General features: G+C 35.7%; 1 protein-coding gene across 1 annotated transcript in view; it reads right to left on the minus strand.

Moving 5' to 3' along the window:
- The window catches only part of CCDC141 (coiled-coil domain containing 141), a 208812-nt gene that overhangs the window by 142683 nt on the left and 59672 nt on the right, over nucleotides 1–6457 (minus strand). The gene's annotated exons all lie outside the window — the stretch shown is intronic.

Raw genomic sequence — 6457 nt, forward strand, 5'->3', positions numbered from 1 at the left:
AAAAGGCATAAGGCAGGATGTTAACTCAATGTAAGAACACAGGATCACATTTTAAATACTTGGATATTAGACATTGTATGTGGTCTAGGAAAGATAATTTATAAACACAAACTGTTATACAAGAAGGTATATCAAACAGAAAGGAAGGAGTGATCAGGATTGAGGTGAGCCAGGGAGCATGGCCAGGCTAAAGGGATTCACATTTAAACATTGTCCAAACACTGCTGACATCTGTTAAAGACACATGTCTACATTCCCAAGGGGTATAGAATATTATGTTAATCTCACAGTTCCAAAAAAAAATAAAAATTTAATAAGAACACACCTAGAAGAGTGATCAAGAATAAAGGTTGTGAGAAACAAGCCCAGTAAAGCTTACTGTTTATTGCAAATAATTGTCATTAGTTGTTAATATGACCGTGACGCTTAAATATTAAGAGTAGATTTTTAAACCAGACTAGTCATAATTTAAAATTTAAGATATCTATAACCAACATTATGTACTGTTTGAACAAAATATGAAAAATGAAAAGGAACATGTGCTTACGTAATTGTCTCATTCAGAGATAGGAGGATTTAATAAGTTCCATATAATTCTTGAAGTTAACAATAAAAAAAAGTGGTTGGGCAAGGTAGCGAGCGCCTGCAGTCCCAGCTAGTCTGGTCTTTGAGACGGAGTCTCGTTCTGTTGCCCAGACTGGAGTGCAGTGGCACAATCTCAGCTCACTGCAAGCTCCGTCTCCTGGGTTTAGGCCATTCTCCTGCCTCAGCCTCCCGAGTAGCTGGGACTGCAGGCGCTCGCTACCTTGCCCAGCTAGTTTTTTGTATTTTTTAGTAGAGACGGGGTTTCACCGTGTTAGCCAGGATGGTCTTGATCTTCTGACCTCGTGATCCGCCCGTCTCGGCCTCCCAAAGTGCTGGGATTACAGGCTTGAGCCACCGTGCCCGGCAAAGGCATAATTTTTAAAGAGTACAGTAGACTAAAATAGTATGAATAAATTCTAAAACATCAACATAAAAAGGAACTTAAAAATGTGATAAAGAAAAATACAACAAAGAAAACAAAAGAAATAAGAGCAGGTTTATAAGGACACACGCACACACACACACACAAACATAATGACAGGTACATAATTAAATATCAATTAACACAAAAAATGTGGATGAGCTAACTTTTTAAACAAAAAGACAAACACTGTCAGAGTGAGAAAAAAAGGCAGCAAAATTCAACTAATTTGTGTTTCCTAGAGTGTCCCTAAAAAGAAATACTTTTTGAAAATAAAGAGATGAGATATATCAGGCAAAGACAGACAAGAGAAAGCAGGACTATAATATTGAACAAATTAGAATCAAAACTAAAATCACTGATGCTTAAAAATGGCATTTATAATGATAAATAGTGCAATCAACAGTAAAGACACTCATGAACCTTTGTATCTGTGGCACTGAAATATTTCAAGTAGATATAAGCAGTCTTACATCAAATGAACAGAGAATAAGAACTACAATTATAGACTGTTTTTAAAAATAATAATAAGGCTACTACATTTAAAAACTTTAAATATACAGCTAACCTTATGCTCAGATTAAATACATAGTATTAGACAACTTGAACAAAGAAAGAAAACAAATTATCTCAACATCTAGGTCTAAATTATTTAAAAAATAAATAAAACAACAAATTAAAGGGGTTAAACTGATTTAATACAAAATCAGAAATTAGCAGTTTAGATTAAAATATTAGAATTGATTTTTTAAGTTGATTAATTAAAAAGCCAATGAAATATTATAACAGCTGACAGATGTCAATAAAAATGGGAGAATAGATAGCTCCAAGTGACCATTTCTGTAGAGAAACATCAGAAAACGCAGGGAGGTCGAGGTGGGCGGATCACGAGGTCGGGAGATCGAGACCATCCTGGCTAACATGGTGAAACCCCATCTCTACTAAAAATACAAAAAAATTAGCCGAGCGTAGCGGTGGGCACCTGTAGTCCCAGCTACTAGGGAGGCTGAGGCAGGAGAATGGCATGAACCCGGGAGGCGGAGCTTGCAGTGAGCTGAGATAGTGCCACTGCACTCCAGTCTGAGTGACAGAGCAAGCCTCTGCCTCAGAAACAAACAAACAAACAAACAAACACGCACGCAGGCAAAAACTGTCTTATTTTTGTTAGAACTCTGGAAAGTAGTCAAAGATTTACAGCAACCAAACAAAGGCTGAAGCAAGAAAAAGGTGACTTAAAAATGGTAGAAAAGCTTTGAGATACTTTTACATGCCCTTGCTCAACCCCTCCTGGGTTAAGCAGAGACTATTAGAGTGGGTAAGAATAATAAGACTCAAGTGTATATTGTCTACAAGAAACCTACTCCAAATATAAAGGCAGAGGTGCATTAAAAGTAAATGAAGTGGAGTAACAATGTGAGGTGATATGTCAATTAGCTCAATTAATATAACATGTGTTAATTATTTTGCAATGTATACATACCTGAAAACATCATATTGTATAACTTAGGTGTATACAATTTTTAGTTGTCAATTATACCTCAATAAAGCTGGATGGAAAAAAAAGTAAATGGATGGAGAAAGATGTACCATGCTAACACTAATCTAAAGAAAGCTGGAGTAGCTATGTTAATTCTAGACAGATAATATTTTAGAGCAAGGAATATTATTTAAGATTAAGATGGGTGTTACATGATAATAAAGGAGTCAGTCTACAAGAAGGCATGACAATTCTAAATGTGTATGAGTGAACACTCTAACACATTCTAACAACAGAGAGTGAAAATATATGTTTCACTCTCTAACAACAGAGAGTGAAAATATATGAGGCAAAAATTACTAGAACTACATGGAAAAATAGATAAATATACTAAAATAGAGACTTCAACATCCTTCTATCAGTAATCATTATATCCAGCAGGCTGAAAATTATTAAGTATATAGATGAACTGAACAGCACCATCAGTCAACTTGATCTAATTGCCGTTTATACAATAATTCCTCCAACAATGCATAACATACTTCCTCTCAAGTTTACATGGAATATTCAGGATATGGCCATATCCTGGGCCATAAAACATACCTTAACAAATTTTTAAAAACAGAAATCATACAAATGTACTCTCAGACCACAAAAGAATTAAACTACATGTCAATAACAGAAATATAACCAAAAAATACCACAATATTTTAATATTAAACAACACACTTTTAAATAACACATGGGTCAAAGAAGTCTCAGGGAAATATAAATATTTTGAACTAAATGAGAAAATGAAAATACGATGTATCAAAATTTTTAAGATGCCACAATAGTAGTGCTTAAAGAAAATTTTATAGCATTGAATATATACATATATATGAAATGAAAAAAGACCTAAAATCAATATTCTGAGTTTTCACCATAGGAACTAGAGAAAGAGAGTAAATTAAATCTTAAGTAAACAGAAGAAAATAATAACAATTAGAGGAGGAATCAATGAAATGAAAACAACAGAGAAAGTCAATGAAAGCAAAAACGAGTTCTAGGAAAAGATCAATAAAATTGATAAATCTCTACTCAGGCTAATCAAGAAAGAAAGAGAAAAGAAACAAACTACTAATATTGGAAATGAAAGAGGGGCCACAACTACTGATCCCATGGACATTAAAAGGATAAAAAGGAATACTATAAGTGGCTCTATGCCCACAAATTTGATAACTGAGATGAAATGGACAAATTCCTTGAAAGACACAATCTACCAAAACACACAAGAAAAAATAGGCAATCTGAACAAGTCTATATCTATTAAAAAATTAAATCAATAATTAATAACCTTCCAAATAAGAAAGCACTAGACCCAGGTGACTACACTGGTGAATTCTACCAAATGTTTAAAGAAGAAATGATGCTAAAGCTACTTAATAAATTCAGGAAAGTTAGAGTATGAGATCAACACACAAAAAAATCAGTTGTGTTTCTTTCTAAAGAAATGAACAATCTAAAAAGGAAATCAAGAATTCCATTTACAAGAGCATCAGAAAGAATAAAATACCTAGGAATACGTTTAACCAAGGAGGTGAAAGACTTGTACATTGAAAACTAAAAATCATTACTGAAAGAAATTGAAGATCTAAATAAATGGAAAGAGAACCCACGTTTATGAGTTGGAAGACAATGTTGCTAAAAAGCAATACTATCTAAAGTAATCCACAGATTCAATGTAATCAATATAAAAATTTCACAGGCTTTCTGCAGAAATTGAAGAGATAATCCTCATATTTATATGGACTTGTAAGGGGATCATAACGATCACAACAATATTGAAAAAGAACAAGTTCGGAGGACTCACACTTCTAAATTTCAAAACTTACTACAAAGCAACAATAATCAAAAACAGTGTATTGACACAAGGATAGACATATAGGGCAATGGCCTAGAATTGAGAGTTCAGAAATATACCTATATGTCTATGGACAATTGATTTTCAACAATGGTGCCAGGACCATTCAACTAGGAAAGAATAGTCTCTTAAACTAGTGAAGCTAGAACAACTAGATATTCACATGTAAAAGAATAAAATTGAATTCTTACCTCTCATGCCATATAAAAATTAACTCAAAATGTATCAGTGATCTCAATGTAAAAGCTAAAACTAGGCCGGGCGCGGTGGCTCAAGCCTGTAATCCCAGCACTTTGGGAGGCCGAGACGGGCGGATCACGAGGTCAGGAGATCGAGACCATCCTGGCTAACACGGTGAAACCCCGTCTCTACTAAAAATACAAAAACTAGCCGGGCGAGGTGGCAGGCGCCTGTAGTCCCAGCTACTCTGGAGGCTGAGGCAGGAGAATGGCATAAACCCGGGAGGCAGAGCTTGCAGTGAGCTGAGATCCGGCCACTGCACTCCAGTCCGGGCGACAGAGCGAGACTCCGCCTCAAAAAAAAAAAAAAAAGCTAAAACTAAGAAATTTTTAGAAGAATTTTATAAGTAAATTTTCATCACCTTGAATTTGGCAATAGTTTTTTAGATATGACATCAGTAGCATAAGCAACAACAAACAGATAAATTGGACTTCATCAAAATTAAGACTTTTATGTACAAAGGACATTATCAAATAAGTAAAAAGAAAATCCTTAGAATGGGAGAAAATGTTTGCAAATTATGTATCTGATAAGCATCTAGTATCCAGAATCTATGAAGAGCTCTTTTAACTTAACAATAGAAAGGGGCAGGCGCAGTGGCTCATGCCTGTAATCCCAGCTCTTTGGGAGGCTGAGGTGGGCAGGTCACTTGAGGTCAGGAGTTCAAGACCAGCCTGGCCAACATGTTGAAACTCTGTCTCTACTAAAAATACAAAAATTAGCCAGGTGTGGTGGTGGGCACCTGTAATCCTAGTTACTCAGGAGGCTGAGGCAGGAGAATTGCTTGAGCCCAGGAAGCAGAGGTTGCAGTGAGCCGAGATCACACCACTGCACTCTAGCCTGGGTGAGACAGCATGACTCTGTCTCAGAAAATTAAATAAATAAATTAAATAAATAAATAAATAAATAAATAAATAAAATGATAGAAAGGACAACAATACAATCATAAAACGGGCAAAGGACTTGAAAAGACATTTCTCCAACAAAGATATATAAGTGGCAAACAAGTGCACACAAAGATGCTCAAATGATTAATCTTAGAAAAATGCAAATAAAAAGCACGACGAGATATCACTTCACACCCACTAGGATAGCTATAACCTTAAAAAAAAAAAGGAGGCTGGGCACAGTGGCTCACACCTGTAATCCCAGCACTTTGGGAGGCTGAGGCAGGTGGATCACCTGAGATCGAGAGTTCACGACCAGCCTGACCAACATGGAGAATCCCCATGTCTACTAAAAATGCAAAATTAGCCGGGTACGGTAGCACATGCCTGTAGTTCCAGCTACTCGAGAGTCTAAGGCAGGAGAATCACTTGAACCTGGGAGGCGGAGGTTACAGTGAGCCGAGATTGCGCCATTGCGCTCCAGCCTGGGCAACAAGAGTGAAACTTCATTTCAAAAAAAAAAGGAAAATAACAAGTGTTGGCAAGAACATGGAGAAAATTGGAATCCATGTACATAGTTGATGATAATATAAAATGGTACAGCTGCTTTAAAAAAATATATTGGCATTTCCTCAAAAAGTCAAACATAGAATTACCATATGACCAAGCAATTACGCTCCTAGGCATATATCCACAGGAAGTAAAAGCATATGTCCACACAAAAGCATGCACACGCACATTAACAGCAGCAGTATTCACAATAGCCAGAAGGCAGAAACAACCAAGTGTACATTTACTGGTGAATGGATGAACAAAACGTACTTTATCCATATGAGGGAGTATTGATACATAGTATGAAAAAAAGAAAAGAAAAGAAAAGAAAAGAAAAGAAAAGAAAGAAAGAAAGAAAGAAAGAAAGAAAGAAAGAAAGAAAGAAAGAAAGA

This window comes from Piliocolobus tephrosceles, chromosome 11 (genome assembly GCF_002776525.5).
Source record: "Piliocolobus tephrosceles isolate RC106 chromosome 11, ASM277652v3, whole genome shotgun sequence".
In the NCBI taxonomy this organism is placed as follows: domain Eukaryota; kingdom Metazoa; phylum Chordata; class Mammalia; order Primates; family Cercopithecidae; genus Piliocolobus; species Piliocolobus tephrosceles.